General features: G+C 52.1%; 1 protein-coding gene across 1 annotated transcript in view; it reads right to left on the bottom strand.

Moving 5' to 3' along the window:
- Positions 1–23441, bottom strand: part of KCNAB2 (potassium voltage-gated channel subfamily A regulatory beta subunit 2) — a 289172-nt gene that overhangs the window by 162746 nt on the left and 102985 nt on the right. The gene's annotated exons all lie outside the window — the stretch shown is intronic.

Genomic DNA, 23441 nt, shown 5'->3' with positions numbered 1-23441 from the left:
TTTTTGACTATGAATTGTAAGCCTTGCCACAGGAGTTTGTGCAAGCAATTATGTTTAGCCTGTATTTGGCTAAATCTAATGAAGCAACGATAAACAGCTCAGCGTTTTCTTCCCTAATGAATAATGAATATTAATTTGGCTGTCAGAAAGGAACCTCTGCTCGGCGCACAAGATCAGATTTCCCTGTTAAAACCTGGGGAAAAGCACGGCAGTTTGGGAGAGCCTGCATCTCCTCCTGTTCACACCTGCGCAGGAGAGAGCAGGCGCAGCTTTCTATGAGCCCGACCCACGCCAGCACTACGTCTAGTAGTAAGTCAGTGAAGTGTCGAGGTTTTGCCTGGATTTGCAGAGTTAGGGAACAACCTGCCAGCACTCAGTTTATGTAGACTGTGCAGGCAAGAGCTGACTCGGTTTTTAAGGTATTTTCCCTGCACAGCGAGGCCCTGCGGAAAGCTGACTCCAAGGGCACGGTCCCAGGGCTCTGTGCAGGAGCCGCGGTGTGGTGCTGGGGCGGCACCAGGGCGGCTGGGGAGCCCCTGCCCGGCAGCAGCCGCACCGAGCATCAGTATTTCAGGCATCTGCGGCGCTCCATCCCGCAGGCACAGGCAGCAGCACTACCAGGAATCCTCAACCAACGCGCTGCAGAAAGGGAGCGCCTGAAGTGGGAGAACCGCGCGCGGCTCTTTTACGAGCTGTTTGCCGCCACATCAATAATCCCACGGAATTTATGGCGCATCGCTACATATGCCGGTTATTTTCTGCATCCCCCGTGTAACGTCTGCATCTGTCCGTAGGTGTGTGCATGCAATGTTCGCGGGGATTTGTCCCCCCCCGCAAGCAGAGGACGCCCCCGTGCCGCCTTCACAGCCTCCTCGCGGTGCCTCCTGAGTTGCCTGCTCAGCCCTCCATGGGCTCCTCAGGTCTAATTTTTTAACTACTTTGCTTATTGCCTTTTCTTTTCTTTTTTTTTATTTAATTTTTTTACTACTTCACTATTTTGTTTCTATTACTTTTCTGTGTGGCGTGTCCCCGCAACATGCACACCAGAGGAGCACAGCCCAGTACGAAACACCAGAGCCATCGTTTCAGACAGGACATTGTTAGCGAGTGAGACGCAGGCCAGAAAGCCAGGACTGCTCTCAGCAGAAGGCCGACGTACACCTAGACCCCTGTTTTTACATATGGTACGTTTGTGTGTGTCCTAGGCATTAAAATATAAATCGCCACAGACCATCTGCTGCACCTATTGCCAGACAGAGTTTGCAGGGGCATAACAATGATGAATGGTATGGAGAAATCACAAAAAGCTGCCTAATACATCTTATGAGAGATTGTGAAAGCTACCTGCATCCAGCCGAAACACCTTTTCCTAGCTGTAAATTATTTACCTGCTCTCTTAGATTGGATACAGCTGGAATTAACATCTGTGGCCCATAGGAAGAAAATTTCAAAGCAACCAGTGCTGGAAAAACAAATCCTAAGAGTAGTGAGCCATAAGCTTTAACTACAGCGAGCCGGAGCCCCGAAGTACGCAGGAAGGTAGTGAATTCTTTTTGCATCAGTACACAGGACGACGTTTCAGTGAAACTCGTAAATAGCTGGAAGGTATAAAACTGTTAGGGAGACTAAACGCCCATTGTATTGGAGAGCAAGCGGCACCACAGCATTTTAATTCTGTTCTTCCTTGAGAATAAGACTCCTGCTGCTGCTTTGAGCTGTTCCTGTGCCGGGTACAGCTCTGCAGGCAGACAGGATGAGCGTGCCCAGGGATGTTTGGTGGGAAAGGGTCCTGGGGCGAGCAGCCTTCACTAGGCAAGCAGGGAGCAGCCTGTTCGTGTTAGCACTTCCACCAGGGATGTTCACATCCACTACAGCTATTACATTAATGCTCAGGAATGATCACACCCACCACAAAGCTTGTTATGCTCCATAAAAATTTAATGGAAAATGAAATGTGCTGTTGTGTGTAAATCAATATTGTTATTCTCCTTTGGCAAACTATGAAATATATTGTTTTCATAATAAAAGACATAATGGCAACATACAGGTATTGAATAGAGAAGAAGGAAACCAAGAGACGGGAAGGAATATGTGAACCTCCCGCTGCGGCTGTGTCCCTCTCTCTGTTCCCATTACCCGTATCTCGACCAGCTCCATCTGACGAGGCTTGCAGCGATGTCCACATCTTCAGAAATCACAGAGAGGGTTCTCGCTATCAGCCGAAGCGTCGGTTCCCAGCCGCGCCGCGGTGCAGGGTGCCAGCCGGGCACGTCACCGCCGCACTGGGGACGGAGCCGATGGGGCTGCGGCCGCAGGGCTGGCACCGGCCGGGGCCACCGCGCGTCCCCCAGCCCCGTCCCCCCGCCAGCCACCTCTGCAGCAGAGCAGCTCCAGCAATCGCGCCTGGGCGGGCGGGAGGGTGGCGAGGACATTGCTCTTTTTCTCTCCGCTGTCATGTTTCTGTCGCCGTTATGAATTACTCGGGGAGCGTGCAGTACAAACACAACTTGTGATCATTTATTTCAGGCAGGAGGGAGACGAGCCTCCAGCCCGTGCCTCATACCCATGCGAGGGGCGGCGCAGCACGGCCGGCGTTCAGGGAGGCCGGGCAAGCGGCTGCTGAGCTTCCAAGAAGCCAAAAGCAGTTGTAGTGTTTTAGGCAGACACGGCCAGAGCAAATCCTCCGGTGGAGATCTGTGCCTCTGACGGTGAATTACCAGGGCAACGTTTCATCCCACAATTCTCACTTTTTACATGGTAATTCCTACTAGTGTTTTCTCTTCAGGCAACTGCTGGTGGCTCCTGGAAGCCGTGGGCCCTGGCACAGCAGCTCCGGGGCTCTCCGAGGCCCCTCTTCCCTCCTGGGCGATGCTCGTGCCTCGGCTCCTGCTGGGGCTGCACGGATCCGCTCCTGCAGGCTGCGATCGCTGCATCCCACAGCCCGGCTGTGGTCCGAGAAGCACAAACCGTTTGTAATGAGCCCAAACGCACCACGGCTTCAGCAGCTGTACCAGCCCCACGCTGAGCTCCAAAAATACCGGTGTGTGGCTTCCCCTCTCTGCCTCTTTCTTCTTCTGTTTCTGAGTGAAATATCAAAGCACAGCCCTGGAGAAAAATCTGAGGTCTTCAGCTTTACAGGCGCACATTAAGCTGCCATTTGATGGTCATTTTGAGCAGCACAGGAAACGCTCAGCCACCGCCTGCTGCCGCTGGGGGAACACCAGGGCTGGGGGCTGCGGGCACCAGCCCCATCCTGGCCACTGGCAGCGGGTCTCGGGGGGCTCGCAGGGTCACCACAGCTCCGGCCCGCTGCTGGCTCGTCCGTGCTGCTCGCAGCAAAGCCTCGGCGCTGGAGCCACGCTCATCTCTTCCTGACTTTAACCTGCATGGGGGAGCAGGACCCCGGCAGCGCCTGGCGGCACGGTGACGGCCGGGCTGGCTCCCCGAGCACGCTGCTCGCTGAGAGCACCCCGCAGAGGAGGGGATTGAGCCTTTCCCCGCTGCTGCTCTCAGCAGCCCTGGTGGCACACGTCTGGTTTCTCGGTGTTGCTCTCAAGCACCGGCAGCCCGTGTCAGATGCTGTGCCAAAGGCTTGTGAACCAGCCCGAAGGCAACGGGGATCGAGCCCCACCTTCCAGCAGTGCCCGGGGAGCGGGGCTGGCGCTGCCTTCTTCTCATCGACACAGCCACAAAGCCTGCGGGAGGAACACGGGAGCACGCCAGAACAAGGAAGGAGATCGGAGAAACAGTGACAGGTTTAAAAACAGACACAAAACTCTGAATTTGGCAAAAGGAAGCGACTCCAGCGCCTCTTTCAGTGCAGTCTCAAGGAGCCCCTGGGCTGGCTGTGCCCGGGGACAGCGGGCAGCTGGGGGCAGGCGCTGGTGCAGCTCAGCACCGGCGTCACGGCTCCTTCTTTTCTCATGCTGTCCTCGTGCACCTCAACGGGGAACAAGACGAGGCCAAGCACTGGAGAGTACATCAGCTGCCTTGCTACAAATACTCAAAGCATGCTAAAACATTTGCACGTATGACTGAACTTTGTTCTCTGCTATCCCAAGCTCCCAGCACTTCTGCAGCCCACTGATACTCAGCACTTCAAAACTGCATTTTTCCAGGAGTCTGGCTACAAAATGGATGCGTTGGGCTGGTGTTCTTACTGCTGTGGTTGTGACCAAGTTTCCCTCAGAACAAAAATGAGGAGGTGAAAGAGAGGATGTTGTAAATACAATATCCATTCCAATTCAAATAAAATTATAGCAAATAGAATCTGCAGCATTGGAGATAAAAATGGTAATGAGTTTTAATGGTTCACTTTGATTTCCTCCATTGAAATCAGCTCCAGGAGGCTGATATTGTGTCAGGGAGATGCTGGATCCCCACTCACACATCAGACAGCTGCACAGCTCGCGGGGGGCGAGGACGGGAGCGCCGCGCTGCTGCTGCTGCTGCTGCAGAGCGTCTAGGCTGGGGTGAGCGCGGAGAGCTGCGAGAGGCAGCCGTGCAATTAGACCGGTTATTGATCCTTAATATGCTTTAAATCAATAATCTGGGCAAAGCTGAGAGCTGAATTGATGCTACAGGGGTATGAAGTATCCATAAAATTGTCATCTAATTATTCTAGAGCTTCTGGTCTGCTGTTGGTTAGCTGAGCAGAGACGTAGCTGTCTAGAGAAAAGCATGATCTGATGTGTTACTTCATTTATTAAGTGCACACGTTACTGCCAGATATGTGTACTTAGGTATTGCTCCAGCGCCGTACCTGGTCCTTTCATCAAAGAGCTGCATTCAGCCTAATCACGCACATATACACACACACAATCACCTCAAAGCAGAAATTCAGACTTGTAATCTTCTATTCCCTAAAAGCAAAGTGTGATTGAATTTATGACTGATAACAGTGATAACCGATAAATTAATGATCTTTCTCCAGACGTGTGTGATTAGCCATTGTACCAGACGAGCAGAGAACAAATTACGGAATTACAAGTGAACCACCTCTGCAGACCTGCAGTTACAAAGCACCCAGGAGCCTGGCTTCAGGAAAACAGCGATCACGTAAGTGTGAAGTAAAATCCTATAATTCCAGCAAACAGTTTGTTGCTGTCCAGACAAGCCTTAATTTACAGCAGCCCTCTTCGCTGAGAAAAATGAAGTGATCTCTCCAAGGCAGGGCAATGACAGGAGGCAAGTTTGGCTTGACTCGACTTCAGTCTGTCTACAAAACCTCCTGTGCTGGCCCCTGAGGATGGAGGGTTTGGAAAGTAATAAACATTTTAATCAGTGTTATTATTGCTTTTAATGCCATGCTAATGGATAGGAGAGCGTGGCGGTGCCACCAAGAAACCACCCGTGTTTCAAGGCGCTCTTCCAACTCAACGCGCCGGGGCTGGGGCGAGCGCCTGGCTCCACATCCAGAGCTGCCTCCAGAGAGCTCCGCGGTCATTTGCTTCCTTTGCACTGCAGCCTCCTCTCCTCATCTCCTCTGCTGTCTGTTTCCTTTTGCCTTGCCGAGGAGGAACATTTGATGCCATTTTCGAAAAGAAGCGATGAGCGGCTCTGGCGTGGGCCCAGGGGCTGCGCGGCACTGAGCCGAGCCTGCTCGGGACTGACCTCAGCACCTCGCCGTGCTCGTGAGCAGACATGTGGGTCAAATAGCAGGAGGAAATCTTGAAATCTTGAATTTTTTATTTTTTTTTTCCTCAGGGTACTCAAGGGCAAAATTTGAGCATCAGAGGAAAGGAGAAGTATTCCTGGGTTGATTTGTGAACATCTTGTAGAGACGTCTGGGATCAGATCTGAAAATATTTTAGCGATGCAGAGAGTGATTCAGAGAGTCATCTGGGTTATCCACCCCTCGCTGAGGCTGTGATTGAAATGTTTGTGGCTGAATATCATCCGGGAAGAGCAGAGCCGTCATACCCGGTGCATAAACTGTCATGTTTATATCCCAGGATCTCCTCAGCCTCGTAGCAAGGCTGAAAGGAGCATTCATCATTTTCATGCACGCTCTCCTGCCTTTCTCGCTCAGCGGCGGTGCCGGCCCCAGCCCGTGGCACCGAAGGCTTGCAGGGGACGTGGCCCCGTTCCCCAGCCTGCCCGCAGTGCTTGGCGGGGCAGAAGGAGATGAAGCACCCACAGCACGGGAGGAGCTGGCCCCAAGCCCCATGGCACGGGCTCGTCCCCGCAGGAGGGAATTACGCCAGGAATGGCACATGGGGGCTGACCCCCACGTACCGGGGGCTGGCTCGCCCCAGCCCGTGCCGCACACAGCCTGGTACAGCCCCACAGGGTCCCTGCACACGCTGCAGGCGGAGGCACCGCAGTGCACGAGCAGCCCCCCGTGTCCTCCCCAGCCCCTCTCCCGGCGGGTGCTGCTGGCTCCTCACTGCCGGCACGCTCGGGTGGAAGCGCCTCGGTTCCTCCCTCCCTGGCTAGCCAGCTGCCCAAAGACAAACTGTCCTCCCTTGGGGTGCACGTTATAAATGCTTAAGCAAATTAGCCATAAATAGAAAATGTAACATATGGGTCTGTAGATAATGTTTCATTATAAATTATCATATTCTCCAGGGAGATACGCCTCTTCCCTTCACACCAAAGACTTTGTGTTTCTTCTTCTGTGCAGATTGCAAGTTTCTTCTTCTCTCTCCTCTTTTTTTTTTTTTGGTAGCTGTTCTGACAACACTTGGACTCAGTAGTTGATTTCCTGGGTGCGGAAACTGGGATATAAAACTCACTTCTACTGCAAATCCTCTCGGATTTAATACCCTCTCATTAAAAAAAGAAAAGAAGTTAATGCAGTTCTGATGAAAGGTGTCTGAAGGAAAGCGCTGAAGATTACATTTTGCTGTTTACCCACGGCGCAGTCACACCAAGGACAACAAGGCCATTCCTCACTGCCCCGCGAGCTCCCGCGCGCTGCGCAGGACGGCTGCAAGGCACGAGCCTGTTTAGATTTCCCGACTGCATTTAAATGAATCACTTTCCAGATCAAGAGTGCCCATGAATTATTCCCTCTGTAGAGCTGATTTCTGAAGTTCCCTTCTTCTCCTGCTTGGCTGAAACGTTCAGGGAGGTGCTGCCCTGAACACGCGCCCGCCGCCCCCGTGCCCTCCGGACGCCGCAGACCCCAGGAGGCTTAGGTGAGCCCTCCCCTCAGAAACACCTGAAAACTGCTGTTACTCATCTAGTTACACAGTCCTCAAAAGATCAAACTCCCTAGACAGCATGAAATTCACCTTCTACACACTGAAAGTTAACTTTTTTTTTTCTCCTTATAATTCTGTGGGTTTATTCCACACTAATCTGGAATCAAGTTCCCAGTGACCACTTGGCAGGCTTCAGCTCGCTATGGGGAGGCATTTCTCTGCTTGCAGAGATCTTCCTTGGCTGACAATTTGCGTGTAGATCACACGCAGACATCAGCAGAAAGCCGTTCTTTTTCAGGAAAATCTGTGCATATGTAGACAGAGAATTCTTAGTTGGAAGTTACAAGCACCAAGCAGTTTTCTACCACGCATGTATACATGCGTATGTATGTGGCTCCATATAAAAGAAATTAAACTAATTTGAACCACTTCAAATGAGATTATTATAGACAGAGAAATTTACCTGCCTTAATTGGAAAAATCTTGGCACTTGCACCCTGAAGCTAATTGATGTCATCAAGGCACTGAATGAGCCCTGATTTTGGTAGTTAGAGTCACACCTGGCATCTCTGCCTCTCAGTAATAACCAAAGACTTAGGGGAAAGAAAATATATAAAGTAACATCTGTTGCAATGCAAATATTTGGGAGGATCGTGGCTGCTCATACCAGAGACACTTCGTAGCCCAGTTGTACATGTAAAACTATCCGGCTGTGGTTTGCCAGCACCGTCCCCGGATTACCAGTGGGACACAAAGCACCTGCAGCAAGCGTGACCAAAGGATGCTCAGGGAGCCTGTAGCTGTTGCAAAGCCTTTTCTTCCCAGCTGAAGCACCCCAAAAGCACCCAGGCGATGCATCTGAATGTTAGAGGTAGCTTTGCTGTCCTTGTCAAATGCCCCTGGAGCACTCAGCTCAGCACCAGCTGCTGCACCTGGACCCGCAGCCACGCGGAGCCACAGCCGCCAGCGCAGGCAGGGATGGAGCCGCATCCATGGGAAGGGGGTGGCGAGCTAAATCCTTCCCAGGGCCAAAATAAATTGTGCAGTGAGGGATGCTACCATGCAGGGAGCCTGTGAGATGCTTTTCCCCATTACCCCGTCCTCCATCCCCTGGGGAACGCCGTGCCTCGGGAAGGAGGATTTGCAGTGGCTTTCTCAGCAGAGCCGAAGGGTTTAGAAGAGATCCTGTTACACTGCGGGACAGGTGACTTAACTGGGTCAGATGGCTTTGCTCTGAAAGGCTTAAAACTAAGCATTAGCCTCCTTAGCAAGTTGCCTCGCAAACTTCAAAACCAGAAGAAAATACATTCAACACAGCTAGGATTTCGCTCTCGATGCAGCTCGGAGGAGCCGTCCCTGCTGGCAGCACCGCCGAACCAGACGCCTTTGGGTGCGGGGCTCCGGCCCTGCTCCCAGCACGATGCCCTGAGCTCACAGCTGTTCCTCTGCAGTAATTGCCCATCCCCTGGGCTTTTGGGCTGTCCTGGCAGTGACGGTGCTGGGGCCAGTGTCCCCATCAGCAAGTTCCACCTGTGTGCGGCTGCCGCCTCTCCCAGGGCTGGAGGAAGCGCTCTGCCTTCCTTCCTTCTGCCCGGGGAAGTGCTGAGCTGAGCTGCCCCTTCTGCATCCCAGGCTGGAGACGAGCATTAAGCAAATCAGCTTAGTCACTTAAATAACAAACAAAAATTATCCTTGCAATTTGCAGAGCTTTGGTGTATTGATCTAGCCCAAAAAAATAATTGTAGCCCTAAGGTCTTGTGGGGAAAAAAAATAAAAGGAAAAACAGGGAAAAAGATCAGAAAAGGCAGGATGGCAGTTATACGTGTGGTGGGAAAGCTCCTGTTTGCATGTTTGCAAGGAGGACACAGCTCTGCAGCCAAGTGCCCTGTGCCCAGCTTATCCCCAGTGCTGGGGACATCGGTGTCCAGAGCAGCACCAGCATCCCCTCCCCTCGGGGTGTGGGAGGAAGGCCCCTTCTCACTGCCTGCATCAGGTGAAGGCAGACAGCAGGGTCTGAGGTCCCCCTGAGGTCCCCACCAGCCCTGGCACCAGGACCGGCTCCCTGCAGGCAGAGCGAGCTGCGCTGGGGGGCGAGGGAGTCGCGGTGCACGGGTACTTTGGCATCCTCTTCTCCTTCCCAACCTGTTGCTTTTACAGCCTTGTGCTTTTTACTTTTTAATCCGTGGTTAATCTTTCAAGCTGTGGCACGAAGCACTCAGTATAATGAGACGAGCAGATGCAAAGGCAATCTTGAGCTTGGAGCAGCGCAAGCCATCAGCCAGCAAACCCTCCAAGCCAGCCGCCTTCCCAGTGACTTCAGAGAGTTAAAACCCTGGGGAATAAGAGATGGAGGCGATGCCGTTTGGAGGTGTGGGCTCTCCTCCAAGGCCGTGACAAGCCCCAGGGTGATGCTGAGGACGGATCCCCCCCAAGGGAGACGGCCCCTGCCCTGCCCTGGGTGCACGGAGCTGCTCCGCTCCTGCGGGTCCAGCGCTGCGCTCCCCAGCCAGGGCGCGGGGCTCCAGGGGGCCCTTCGCACCCAGACAGGATTTCTGCCGTGCAGGAGAGAAGGCAAAATCCATCCACGGCAAGTGGCGGTGATGAATTATTCATCCGGCTCCAGCCAGCATTAGCATTCAGAGAGCTGGCTTAATATTAAACAAACACTACAGATGTGGCGGAGCGCGGAGCCCACTCGCTCTGCCTTTGGAGCCCGAATACAGCAGCGTATCTGCGGCGCTAATGAACTGCTCTGAGTGTAAATATTGCATACATCCAGGAGAGAAGTGCGGGTACATACTGCATGTCTATGCAAAGCAAACATATTATGCCATTTCTTCAGGCCTTTCATTCCACATGTCATTTTTTCTATATAAGTATAGGTTTACATGAGAGGTAATTATCATCCTTTCAAAGCTCTTAGTTCAGAGTAAAATGAGACGGAGTATTATATTTGTAATATAATCGTAAATAAAATGGGCCATAATAACCCCCAATTAGCACATTAAAATATGATGAAGACTTGTTCAATCATTACGGTGTAAACAAAACCTTCAGGAACACCTTATACTGACAAGACAGAACCAGTTGTTTCCCTCCAAGAGCAAAGGGAATTAATTTTAAAACTCAATCGTGTTTTATAACTGAGTTCACACCAAACCAGCCGTTAGAGGTGCCACGGCTTGCCTGCTAACCACGAGCAATGGTCCCTGAGCCTTCTTCCAACAGCCACGGGGTACCCAAGCAGAACAGGGGGTCCCCTCGCAGCGGGACGGCCGCCCCGGCGCAGCTGCAGCAAGATGCTCTGGCCCCAGGCCGCCCTCCCAGCAGAGCAGGGAGATTTCAGCATCCCGAGGAGCTGAGATGGGGTCTGTGCAGAGCAGGTTCATCCCACGTGCTCCGTGTGCTGAAGCAGCACTGGGCTGGGTCGGGCCTCGTACTGCAGCAGCACAAGCAGAGCGGGGAGAGGAGCCCCGAGGGGCAGGGGTCGCGCCTCCCTCCCTGCGCTTTGTAGCTGTGGGTTTTGATCCTGATCTATTACTTTTCTGGACCAGAATTTCAAAACAGGCCTCATGCAGGAGTGCTGTCCCGCTGCTCTTCCCTTTTCCCCGAAAAGGACAGACAAAGCCTTCTGATGTGGATTTAAGGAGGGTGGCAGCGCGCGATGGAGCTGTTTCAGCCAGCCTTAGCCTGGTGCGCGAGGCTGCTGCGACGGGAGAGGCGATTTTATTTCATCTTCATGATGCAGAGGAAGGGGAGAAGCGGTGGCTCTGAGAAGCAAGTTCTGAAGCAGAGAGCAGGAGGAAGCTTCAATACAGCACCCACACTGCAGCATCGCAGCCGAAAGACTTCGGGGATCAGGGCAGCGGAGAGGGATGGATGTCCAAGTGGGCAACGAGTGAATCCAGAGTCATGTTGCATGACAAAAATCCCTCCCTGCTACACAATAGCCTTAAAACCAGCTATTAGTTGGAGCCAGAAATGTGGTGTGTTTTTTTTTCTTCTTCTAACAAAGATAAATTAATTATGAGTTATTCTGTTCCCTCTGCTGAAACATCTGGCGCTAGGCAAGCGAGGAGCCAGGGCAGGAGCAGCCCAGGCTCTGCTCCCAGGCTCGAGGAGCAGCGGGGGAAAGCAGCGGGGAGGATGACAACGAAGGACACGGACCCATTGTTGCTCTAACAGGTAGGATCTCCAACGGCAGCTAGATGACCGGCACCTTCCACGGACACTTCAGGGCAGGAGATGGCGCAGGCTGTCCCGTTTCTGAGGTCGAACCACCCCCAGCAACACTTCTGTGATATTTATGGGCGGAACAGAGCCGTGGTACCCGGTGCTGGAGCCCGGTGGTGTGGTGCCACGGGGCAGCAGCTCGCGGGGTGCCCACTCTCGTGTGGAACAGCGAGGTGCCGGGGTGCGCCCCCCAAACGCCATCGGCAGGAGCAGGGCTGCCCGAGACACCGAGCCTTCTGCGGCTCCGTGCGAAGCAAAGGAACAGGCCTTTCCCAAAGCCATGATTGCAATCCCCTAGGGAGACTCATTTCCAAATGATCTTGTTAGACATTGTTAGAAATTGATATATTTGCATAGCATGAATGTTAAAACTCAGAAAGAACTCAAATGCCAATTAGAACCACTGAGTTTTTTCCCCTAATTAATCAGTCATAAAAGAACAGCTCCAGGTGTTTTTCTCTGACTAAACATCAGCAAAAGTCTATCGTTATTAATCTTGATGACCCAAGTGTCATCAGCATATGCAGATTTTTTTCAAGGTGAAGACTGGCAATGCTATAAGCCTTGCAGCGCCGCAGTGATGCGCCCGGTAAGGATCGCTCCCAGGCTCTGGGAACTGCAGTTGGGAACGGCAGGCTTGAAAAACAGCATCTACAGCAATTAGGAAAGCCAACAAACAGGCTTTAATTCCTTGTCATTGAGCTAAAATTATACTTTTTTTTTTCCTTTTTCTTTTTTTTTTTTTTTTTTCTCTTCTGTTCTGGTCTAAAGAACAGGCCAGGAAAAAAAAAAAAAAAGATGAAACTATTTTGTTAGGAATGCACCTCTATCAAAAGGAAATTAATAAGCTGCTTTATCAAAGCTGTGCTTTTGGGTGCTAGCCTGGCCCGGCTGCCTGCCTGGGGACCTCCCTGTGAAGGCGCACAGCACGCACACGCAGCTCTGATCACGCACACAGGACGGCGCAGCACAGGCACAGACTTTGAACTTCGAGACGGAGGCAGATGCTGTGCCCCGCTCGCGGTACGCCAGTTGCTCCTGGGACCTCACCCTCTGCGCACAGTCAGCAACGAGAACTGGATTTTCTTCCCAGAAAGCAGCACAAAAGCGATGAGTCAAGCAGAAGGGGCACGTCCCCAAGCTGGAGGAAGCGTGCTGGCTGGAAACGTCCAAACTCGTGTTCAGAGGCGAGCAATACTGCGTGGGTGCGAGGGGTGGCATTCGGAAGGCAAACGGCACCGCAACTCAACTGCACGCACCGTGGGCAGGGGCTGTGCTAGGATGGGCAGGGCAGGACACATAACAGAGGACACGCACCGATTTCTGCTTTGTGTTTCCTGCAAAGCCACTCGAGCAAACCCCAGCTCCCCAGCACCCCAGGACCGCGGGCAGCCTTGGCAGGGCCCCCCCGGGCAGGACCAAGCCCCCAGGGAGCAGCCGCCTGCCACCGCTGCCGGTGGGATGGGAGCAGAGGCTCAGCCTCCGCACAGGGACAACACTTGCACAGCACCAGTTCTGATTAGCAGTGCCCAAAAATGATGGTTTAAACACAGAAACATCCCCTCTCCCCCCCCTAAAAAAATATCTTCCCTGGGGAGGAGCGCAGATAGCATTTAAACCGGTAAGATGGAGAGAGAAGATGAAGAAGAAAACCGTCCTTCGACTTAAAAGGTAGCGTTTCAGATATTCAGATTTTGAACACATTTCTGAAATTCTCTAATAAAAATACTGTTAAATATTAATTATATTGCTATTTATAAATGTATACATAATTAATAGGAATAATTAATGCAGCAAGCATTGGGTAAGAACTTTCTTCTAAATATTTGAATAATGAAACATAATTACGTTTTGATGTGAAAATGTCAGAAACATACTGCAGTGTTTTTACATTATTTAAATCGGAGAAACTCGCTGGGAAATACCAGGAAACAGGCCGCCTCGCGCTGCTCCCCTCAGCGCTCAGGGTTTTTGTGCACTCTGCCGCCCTAGCACGCTAAATGCCGCAGGAAGCCGGAGCTGTTGACACAACACGCGGCACTCGGTCATTAGTTTGGACTCCAGGCATCGTTAATTACCAGCTCAGGGCTCGTGGAGCAGGATGAGTGCTGAGCTGAGCCCTGCAGGTGTTTGCTTTGCGGACTCCGGGGCAAGCCCCGCGCAGCAGCCCCGGGGAAGCCCCCCCGGGGAAGCTCCCCCCTTCCCAGCCCGAAGCTGGAGCCTGGGGAACGCTTCTGGAGATGTGCTGGTTAAAAGCCTCTGCAGGCGCAGGGCTGTGCTTGTTGGCCGTCAGGTTTATCATCCTCATGCCTTGCAGCTGAGGCTGGCCCTCGGCCACGTCCACCACCCCGGGCAGCTCCCATCACCAGCAGACCCCTGCCCCAATCCCTACGGCATCCTTTGGGTTGCCTTCTCCCCCCTTCATCTTTGGTGGGAGGAACAACCGAACAACTGCTTTCCTCCCAGTCTCCCTCGTGAGAAAACTTGACGAGAAATCTCACGGAGATACTTGAAATACTTTCCTGCTTTGCTTCCCTTTGGTAAGATCCCACGGAAAGCGATGGCAGGCTGCTTGGCTTCGTGCGCTCCTGACCTCGGCCGCGTTTGAAGCGGGAGCGCCGCGCCAGGAGCGCAGACACACTCTAATTAACGATTAGACCGAGGAGAGACACAGGAGATGAAGGGAAGCCCTTCATTTGATCCCCGGCTTTGCGGAGCCCGCTGAGCCCCTGAGCAGGTTGCTTGGCCTCCCTGTTAACGTTTTTGGGAAGCGTGGCAGATGCCGGCCCCGCCGGCCCACGCCGTGTCCCCGGGCACAGCTGCTGTGCACCCATCAGCTGCACGGCGCAAACAGAACGCTGCCGCGGCCTTCCTGCACCCGTTCCAGGGGTTTTCGCACAGAAAGCGATGCAAATCACACATTTTTCTTTTCAGAAGGACACAGTACATGCTTTTGCACTTAGTCAAAGGGCGTTTCTACCTTAAAAGTGAGATTTGCTCCAAGGGAACAATGAATTCTAAATAAGTTATTTCCAAATACGCTTCCTGTGCCCACTTGCTTTGGCCTGAGAAACCCTCGCTGGCTGCTCTCCCACCCGGTGCTGCTCTCCCACCCTTCCCGCAGCTCTGCTTGCCCCACAGTGGGTGCAGGAGCATCACAAACCCCGGCTGCATGGGGTCACCACCACAGAACACTAAAACATGTCCTCGAATGCTCAGGTGTGCCCAGGCACACACAAGTCGCTCTTGTTTTGGGACACACTCTTCAAGGGACTAAAAGTCGGAGTTCTCCAGGCAGAGGCAGTCCCGGCACCAGTACTGGTGCACGGTCCTGAAACTCCCCAGGAGCCTGCACCACCCGGCATCGCCAGGAGAAGAGGCACAAGGTGATGGGGATGCTTCCCAAGCGAACCCATCCCATATTTAGGTCAGCACAGCAGAAGGCAAGGCTCAAAGCACCGCAGGGCACCAGGGCTGCCTACCAGAAGATTCTGCATCTCTGGCATAACCACGGCCGCACAAATGGGAACGCAAGCAAATTCCTATTTTAAAGGAAAAAGGTTTTGTTCTCCCTTCCATGTTCTTCTTAATGAATCCTTACAAGTATGCCACCCCGGAGTTACCTGTTCATTCATCAAACATCCTATCTGCTGCAGGAGGGACTGGATGAAAAGTCTGGTTAATTCCAGAATGCTCATTTCTTCCTTTTTTTTCTATTTGCAAATGAGGGCTATCTGCAGGGAATCAGGTGCAGCCTCATTTAAGAGTTTTTTTTCTTTCTTCCCCTTTTAAAAGAATATGAAGCTACTCTGTTCTGCCCGGAGGCAGGAGTGGGACCGGGCTGTGGCCATGCAGTGTCACAGCCTGGCTCTGCGGGGCTCATCCCCACCCCGTGCCACATCCCTGCACGTCGCTCCCGCAGCACCGAGCACCCGCAGCGAGGCGGCACGCAGCCGTCGCGCTTGTCCAGCCGTCTGTTAATGTTACAGGGCTGTGGTGTTGTACAATACCTGCTCGGTGGTGATAAGGTGGCGGTGTAAAACACGAGGAATTTAGTGGAGCATGTGAGAGACATGTTATGAAATCAAATTATTTCTTTTCAAACCGTAATGCAATCTTTATGCAGATCTCAGCAAGAGACTGGGCCCGCTCGAACATCAGTCACTGTGAAAAATGAAACTTTCTCAAACTTTTATACATTAAAGAAAGGTTTTTGGTTTGGTTTCCTAGTTTGCTTTCTTTTTTAATGCATAACATGAGTGATGATGTACAAAACCTTGTTTCAAAGTTCTAACTTTCTGGAAGATTCATGGCATAGCTTCTCCATGTTTTCTGAAAAGGGAAGCACATTTATTTACTGCACTTTAGGTGAAATATAGTACCTCAACGCCAATTCCCTAAAACAGCTCCTCTGTCCTTTGGCACTTAGTAAGGATTGCTCCTGCTCAGCTAACAAATTACCATATAAAAAGACCTTAAAATTCGGACATCTGTCTCTGGTGGGTTTTTCTTTTGTTCTCGGAAAAGTCACAAGGAACTCTTGCACACAGACCTCCCCGATGGCATTTCAAGCTACCAGGCCCACGCAAAAAGAGCTTGTTATTTGGGCTGTTCTGCTTTTACCCCAGAAGTCTTTGGCTACGTCACTGCCCGAGCATCCGTGTCAGGGAGTCAAGAAATGCCCTTTGCAGCGCCGCGTTCACCCGCGCGGCCCATTCAAGAGCTTGCTGAAGTCAAAGGGGAGTTTTTCTCCCGACGCCACTGGGGGCTGGCTGCAGCCCAACAGCGGGCTCCCGGCTGCTCGAGGCCGGGCTTCGCTGCCAGCACAAGGCTCGGGCACTGCCTGACCGCCCCGCGGGATGCCGAGGAGCTCGGCTCGAGCGATGCATCCAGGGATGCCCCAGGAGGAGACCCGCACGTCTGTCGGCAGCAGCGACAGTTCCCGTCCTTCTAATCCTCTTGTCTTCCTCGAGACATTACAGGCGATCAAAAATGCGTAATGAACGAGCAGTCAGCATTTGTGCTCGAGATTTATTTAAAAAGGTTGAAGCAAAACAGATCAAAACATCCTTTATTCTACTGCCATTTCCCAAAAGTAACACGTTAGCCCTAAGGTAAAAATCAATGTTCAAAGCCTGTACCAATTTTCAGAAAGATAAATGCTGTGTTTAATACTTTACAGCGATGATTGTTCAAGAGGCTGTCCTTGGTGTATAGGAGATGGCACCAGCGTTTCCCAATTAAAGCCTGCGCTTTAGTAACACAGCCCCTTGACTGGCGAACGGCTTGAGGAGAGAGGCTTTAAGAAGAGATAAAACACGCACCCGTGAGGACTGCACTTAAAAACAGTTTATGCTGGTGGTTTTAAAGGACGCTGCCACTCGTCTGGCTCACTGGACAGGCGCACAGGAGTGGGTCCAGCCCCCAGCTGGGTCCCGTGGGACACAGCCAAGCTCCCCGGCCCCATATCCCTGCTTTGCCTCGGTGCAGGATCCCCCAGCTCGGATGGAGTCACGGCCGGCACCAGGCGGGGCCACGCTGGTGGCCTCCTCACCAGCACGCAGCTTTGACTTTTAACAAAAAGACTTTTTTTTTTTTGTCTAAAGCAGCCCTACGGTATTTTGAAAAGGTGATCGCAAGAAATCAAAGCTCACAACAGAGCCAAAATGCTCTGTTCAACTCCCGTTACACGACTCAAGCATTTTTCCTTTGGGTGCAATCAGAAGCACCTACAACACCAGCAGATGCTGAGAGGGGACAGCGCTACCCCATCCCGGGGCTGCACCATGCTGCGGACCAGGGAACCCAGACGGCAAAAAACCCCAAAACAGGGTTTTCCCCCACCCTGTTCTGTTTGGACAGGCTGCACAAACAGGAGGAAGGCAGGACGCGTTCCACCAGCACGCCTACCGCCATGTTCCTGTATAACGAGAAGCAATTTAGCTTTGAATGTATCTCTGAAACTGCGAACACAGATAGGGGATGCCGTAATTAAAAAGCCTTTTGTTATCTATAGCACGCCTGCTGCTGAGGTGAGGTGCACGATCGGTATCCCTGTATCTGCGCAGCCCCTGGGCAATAGCAGATTGTGCAGTGCTTCAGGGTGCCCGCGTGCGATTCCTGGTGAAGAGGGAGATAAGAGATCCAAACAAGGCTTCTTTTTAGCCTGCGGCAGTTTAATTACTTGCTCCTTGGATGTCTATTCAGAAAGACAAGGGGCATGGATTCTTTCTTCTATTTTTCTTAGCAAATGCGAAAAACTCTGCCTCACTCCTTATTTCCAGACATCTCCGTTATTATGGCAGTGCAATGTGTCAGGGAAAAGGAGGCAGGGAAGTACACCAGTAACTGATATTTCCAATAAATTTTATCGGAAGTCTGCCAGCCTCGGAGATGGATGGGGCTGCAAACAGCCATGGGACGGCTGGGAGAGGCTTGGGCGCTGCAGAGGCTGCCAGCCCAGCTCCTCTGTGCCGCTGCCAGGCTCAGCTCCGGCTCCCAGCGGCGTTCCTCCTCCCTTTAATGCAGCACACAGCCTCCCGGGGAACCCCACGCTTGCTGGCAGGGCTCACCAGGATGGTGTAAAACCACCCTGAGGGCAGCTCCCCACGGGGCGCTTTCCTGGGCGCTGCCCACCCCTGGGTGCCACGAAGCTGGTGGCACAGGGTGCTGCTGGTGTCCCCAGAGCCACCCTGAGGGAGCTGTGCCCTTCTGCACGGGCTGTCTCCCTTAAAACGGGACTGTGCCGCCCATCAAAACTGAGCTAACAAACAACCCTCCTCGCAGCCTGAAAACACTTTGCCTAGTTAGCTACGCGTTTTCTCCGCTAAAAGGACTTTTTTCCATTTCTCGATAGATCCCAAGTACGATAATTGTATTTGCTAAGTTAAAAAGTTAAATTGCATAAAATTAATATTGATTCAAATTAAACCATTTGTCTCCTTTCACTGTTCAGCTCCACAAATACAATTACGGCTTCAGCTATTACAAACCAAAGACAGCCACCAGGTTGAATTGCACAGCCCGTTTCCCATCTTTTGCCCCCCCCTTTGACCCCTCTCCCTCCCAAGGGAGGACAGCAGCACCCAGCCCACCCAGTGCTTGCTTCGCCCGGGCCCTCGGGGTCTTCCCGGGTGCCCCAGGGACCACGCAGTGAGGTCCCAGGGGACCCAGGGGACCCGTCCGCCTTCCGCAGGCTTCACAGCCGGGTCTCTCCTGCTCGCCGCTTTCTTTTTTACGGCCTTCTCGTGGTGATAATTGGAAAAGGAGGAAGGAGCTATAAATACTTCTTGAAATTAAAAGGAGCATGTATAGTCTTGGCAGAGAGGGAGAATATCCAGAAGGTCCTGGTTCTCTTCCCTACACCTATTCCCAAGTGTTTACTTTGAAATTTTTCATTTGTCTCCTCCAGGAGCACAGTCAAAACAATATTTGACAGCCCAGGAAAGACGCAGTTTCTGCAGATTTCTGTTTGCTTACACCAGGGATGAAAATTACTCCTGGAGGGAGGCAGACACAGACACTCGAAGCCAGCCGCTGGGAAGCGATCGGGTCCCAGCAGCGGGTGACGGGGGGCACCTGAACACGGAGCCGGGAGCTGGCACCCACACGTGGGCCTGTCCCTGCGCGGCCTCCCTCCCCGGCGCCTTCCAGCACCAGCCCGAAGCGGCCCCAGACAATTTCTGCCGGGCCAAAGGGGCAAATTCACGGCCAGAGCCCGTCCTCCGAGGGCCAGGAGCTGCAGACGAGCAGCGATGGGGCATCGCCAGCTAAAGCCAGAGCTTGGTGCGACGCAGGCTGAAGCAGAAAGAAAACAAGGTTTGTCTGGGTAGGAAATAACACATTTTTCTGAATTTGGGCTTGCTCCAAGTCGAGTCCCTCGCTGCGAGGCAGCCTGCCAGGCCCAGACCCCAGCCTTGGATGCAGGAAAAGTTCACTGAACTGGAGAAGTTTCAAACAAAGCATTTCTGGCTCAGTGAACCAGTATTTTTCAGCAAAACCATTTCAAACAGCTCTCATGCTGAACAGGTTTATTTCTGTAAACTTCTGCAATTCAGAGGCAGGGCAGAGTTACAGGAATCGCTCTCACTGGGCAGATTTTGGTCTAAACTGCTGCGTAAAACCCCGTGTAATTGCTTCAGGAGAGTGCCCGGGATCAAGCTGTGGCCCCGAGGGTCTCACAGCTCGGCCCTTCACTTGGGCAGCAGCAGCCCAGAGCTCAGCGCCGCCGGCAGCGCCGTGATGCTGCGGGTGCTTGTGGAGGAGGAGGAGGAGGAGGAGGAGGAGGAGGAGGAGGAGGAGGAGGAGGAAGAAGGGGACCCGGAACCGGGAGCCAGCAGCATCTCTGCCTGAACCACGTCTTCAGCACAGCTCTGCTGGGAGCAGCAAGCACCCAGGGGGCTGATGAACCCCTCCCCGGGAACACAAGACACAGCAAAGCCTCAGCCAGAATGCGGTATTTACAACCCGCAGAAATACACGTCCTGCAGGATGAGGGGCTTTGATGGAAAGGCAAACCCAGGCTTTGCTGCGACCCATAAATAATTGACGAGCACCGTGCTAGCAGCGCTGGAGCAGTAAGGCTGGTACATTGCCACCTTCTCATGGCAAGCCAGAAAACATACGACAACCCGAGCTCATCTTTCATACATGAGAGATTCAGAAGTCTCAGGCTCACGGAGTTTAGGAATTAGCAAAATCAATGTTGCCACGGCAAACCCACAGAGCCAAGGCTCTGCACAGCGTGCTGCTTTTGTGCAGGAAAGATAACGGTACGCGAAACCGAGAAGCATCGGTCTCCTGTGTGCCTGGGAAGCGTGCCGGGGAGGACAGGCCAGCACCAGGATCCCCACGTTGCCCTGGCTGGGCCACGTGTCCCAGTGGCACCCGACCCCAAACCCACTGTGCCCAGACCCAGCTGGTGCAGGGGGCTGCAGGCTCAGACACCCGGCTGCAGGAGGGGGAAGGGGGTCCCAGCTTTAACTGGCCTGGCAGAAGAAGCAAGGGAAAGATGATAACGCAGTCTGCTCAGCTCCAAATTGTTCTCCCATTACATTCAGTAGTGCTTTAGAGTGCTTAATTTAAAGTGCTGTTCCATGCAGAAAACTCATAAAACACGTTCCATATTTATTATCTCCTCCTGATTCTAAGTGAAATTTCCCCGTTTTGTGAGCTTAAAGGGAAAGATTCATGCTGCTGCTGCCAGCAGAATGCCCACGGGATCTGGAACCAAGCCTTCACTCCCCTGTTTGCTTTAAAACCGGGAGATGATGGAGGCATCCTTTAGCAAAAGCTCGTTGCTCGAGCAATTGGATCCGGCCCCACTGCTGTGTCCCTGTTGCATGGCCAGGAGTGACCCGGGGCCATCCCGGCGAGGCTGTGCTGGAGCCACAGCCCCGAGCACCCGGATCTGTCCATGCCTGGAGGCACTTTGCCCTCGGCCATGCCAGACAGACCCGGCAGCTGCTCGACATCTCTCCCAACGGCAATTACACACCCACGGCAAGGCATCTCCTCCTCCTCGCTGCAGGGCACAGCCTCCGCCAGCACAGGGTGCTCCTCCCGCAGCCGCACCTCCGCAGGAACAGAAAGCAAAGCCTCACGAGAACATTTGTGAAAACGCTTCCAAGCCTTGCAGCGTGGTTCGGCAGAGCCTGGCAGCCTAATTCCTCCTTTTTTTCATTCCGATCCATCACGAGCGGTTACATTCGCATCCCTCTTCCCCATGCCTGTCAGCTATTCTTTAGCTGAGCCTCGCTCCAGACTATTCTCTGATGCCTTGTTGTCCTGAAAAGTGAACATGAATTACTGCCAGCTCAAATTAGTGTCTTTCTGCACAGGGTGAACAGAAATATTACAAGCAGGGAAGGAATCTGGATCTTCAAACCTTTATATTTGGTTTAACTTATGTTAAACACCATGTTATTGCCAAATTTCTGAGAAAGCATTTGGCAACCCAGTTGCCTTTATCTCCTCTTCAACAGGAACGCTGTTCTTCAAGGAGTAGCCGTGAAGAAAGCCTCTCTGAACGGGGGACCAGAATCACAGCACGAGCGAGGCCCTGAAGGGAGGTTAAACTTTATACTAAGACAAGAAGCAGCAGCCACTACAGCCTGGTTAAAGGCACTGAGCACGGCGTTTGGCAGAACTCCGTGCTGCAAGAGGGAGCCTGATGCACACAAAGCCTGTCCTGGCCAGGGGATGCTAAGGATGATCATAAAACTGGAAACCGAATAAAGAAACCGACTAACCTACAATAACAAAACGGTCCCGGCAACACCCTAATGATCAATAAATCGCTGCCATGGGAGCCCTGCTTCGCATCATATAAGTGCAGTAACTTAGAAGCTGAGATATTTAAGGCAGATAGGAAACCCTATTTCATTTCTTTGCTAGCGTAAATAACTCCAACAAACCAAACTGGAAGGGGAAAACCTTTCCTCGGGGGCATTGATTGATTTTATCAGTTGTGCATTTGATTTCCCAGGCTTAGCAGCTAATTAGCACACATGATATTACTTTGAAATGGCATTAGGCTGCAAACTAAGCCAACAGAAGCCAGAAACAAACACAGCATAATCCGGATACATTTTGCCTAGTTATTTCTGAGTGCCTTCCCAGTCTGCCTTCAAACCCTACAGAGGAGCATATGCATTTTATTGACCAGATAGATGTGGCTGTAATCTCTCTGGAAACGCACATTAAAGGAATTTTAAAATCTGGATTATCTCCATAAGTAGTCCTCAATGACTCTTTTGCAGCTGTTACAAAGCTTATGTAAATATTGCGAGTGAATATTTAAGGCTCTATTGAAGAGAAATTTACTGTGCTGTCCATAAAGGAATGTATATCTCCACAAATCCTACTGTATAGGTTGGCTCCCCTTAAAAAAAAAAAAAAAAAAATCACTCTTGCCACATTGTTAAACTCAGCTTCAGGGGTTCTCACCTTTGCAACCCTTACGCAATGCCAAGTAAAAGCGCTGAAGGCATCCTCATGGGAGATGCAAGTGTCTGAAGGCACCTACACTGAGTCACTATCAACATTCGAATCAACGTTTAGGAATAATGTCTCAGTAGGAAAAGAAAGAAGTTAAACCAGAAAGATGTAAGCAAATGTGATAGAATTCAATAAAAATCATTATTCCAGGCTAGAAACAATATGCGTGTGTATATACGCATGATTGCTATCAGCTCTTTTGTTATGAAGTTAGAGCAGCGTGGAAGCAGTAACGTGCTTTCTGAGAACCTCGAACCTGCCAGAAGGAACCTCAGACATGAGCAGTCTCTAGCTATTTCTCTTGTTTCCTAAATAGAAATCCCAGTTCACCCAGATTACCCTTCACTTGAAGAGCCACCTCTGCAAGGTCTGGCCACCAGACGGACGGGGCAGGAGCACCGCACACCTTCAGGACACCCCGGAGCATCTCCTCCCGCCGCAGCTCCCTGCTCCGCACCAGCAGGATCCCACCCCTTTCCTCGGCCAGCTCCCCACCGCAGACCAGAGGAATGTAATTTCGGCACTATGTATGATAGATGGCTGTTTAAGCACTGCCTGGAGGCAGAAACCTCACTGCACTGTGCTCATCCCACAGCGCTGCCTTCTTTCCGTTAGCATTATCAAAGGCTGTTGACAATCTATTTCAGTTATTTTCTAGTAGTCTCCGATCTCCCGAATCTCAGCAGAACCCCTCGGCACAACCCTTACCAGCTCACTGCAGCCAGAGGTGGCCGCTTTAACCCCCCCAGCACGCTGCATCTCCCCCCTCGGCCCCTCTCCCAGGGGCAGGACGGTGCTGCAGGACTGGTGGAGGCTGCTGCTCCTTCGTGGCGTACAAGAGGAGATGTCGCAGGTCAGGACTGGCACACCGTGCTTCTAATGCTTTAATAACGTACATTATTATGTATGAACGGAGCACCTGCTACTTAGGCAATCAGCTGATCTTAAATGGTTAAAATCCCTTATCTAACCTCCCTTCAATTTTGTTTTTATTTATAACGCAATGCTAAATAAAACCTGTTATCTCTGGAAAGCAGCCCCACATCACCCATGGTGAAGCGC

This window comes from Anser cygnoides, chromosome 23 (assembly GCF_040182565.1).
Source record: "Anser cygnoides isolate HZ-2024a breed goose chromosome 23, Taihu_goose_T2T_genome, whole genome shotgun sequence".
NCBI lineage: Eukaryota > Metazoa > Chordata > Aves > Anseriformes > Anatidae > Anser > Anser cygnoides.
The sequence above is the reverse complement of the archived record's forward strand: the minus strand, read 5'-3'. Positions and strand labels throughout refer to the sequence as shown.